Source organism: Chiloscyllium plagiosum, unplaced genomic scaffold (genome assembly GCF_004010195.1).
Source record: "Chiloscyllium plagiosum isolate BGI_BamShark_2017 unplaced genomic scaffold, ASM401019v2 scaf_40301, whole genome shotgun sequence".
Classification (NCBI taxonomy): Eukaryota; Metazoa; Chordata; class Chondrichthyes; order Orectolobiformes; family Hemiscylliidae; genus Chiloscyllium; species Chiloscyllium plagiosum.
The window spans coordinates 2,696-3,591 of NW_025191834.1; the positions used below are offsets into that span (position 1 = coordinate 2,696).

Sequence of the window (896 nt, forward strand, 5' to 3'; positions counted from 1 at the left end):
CGGGTGAGTTCTCCTGGTTGCAGTGTAGGTACATGGTTGGTCTCAGTGCTTGAACTGAAATAATTGAGGCTCGGTGCTAAGGCCGGGCTCGAACCATCAAACTTTCAGCCAAATGCGCTGACCATTTGAGACACAGAAACTGGCACCAAAACTGGCCACGCATATGACCGAAAGCAGAGTGGATGAGGAGGCTCCGACAGCAATGGCTCACACTGTTTTCAGAGTCAGTCTGGATCAGAGGCTGAGCTGCTGCAAACACAACAACGAAAACGCATCGGGCCTGCACGGTTTATGCTATGTTCAACTGCCTGCAGTAGACCCGCCGCGACGTTGGTAGTGGTGGGATTCAAACCCACGCCTCGATAGAGACTGGAGCTTAAATCCAGCGCCTTAGACCACTCGGCAACACTACCCAAGAGGGTCAGGGGGTCAAAATTGTCATTCCTAGTGCTTCACTTCAGGCACTAATAGATCGCGCATTCAGTCACGAACGTGGTGCAATTTAGAAAGTATTTGAAAGAGGTTGTAAGGTTTGCACTGTTTGGACAATAGCACGAAGCTGAATAGGCTGAGACAGTTTTCCCTGGAGCTTCAGGGCTGAGGAATGGCCTTACAGAATTTTATAAAGACATGAGGCAGGTGGACAGAGAAAAGAGTCAGGGAGTAATTTTTCACAAGGCACATGAGTTCAAAGCGAGATAATATTGGTTTATTGTGAGAACAGGAACATTTAAAGGGGATGTGAGGGACACTTGTTTTGTACACAGACATTTCCGTGTGTACAGAATGAATTGCCATATTTAGTGGCAGAGACTGGTGTGCTCACAACATTTCAAAGGCATCTGAATGGGTTCGGAGAGATCTGGGACAAATTTTGGCAAATATGGTTAGATTAA

General features: G+C 47.1%; 1 non-coding gene across 1 annotated transcript; it reads right to left on the reverse strand.

The window, feature by feature from the left end:
- Positions 1 to 331: 331 nt before the first annotated feature.
- On the reverse strand, positions 332 to 413 carry trnal-uaa. Its single transcript has one exon. It is a non-coding gene; the product is annotated as a tRNA-Leu (tRNA).
- Between the last annotated feature and the right edge of the window lie 483 nt (positions 414 to 896).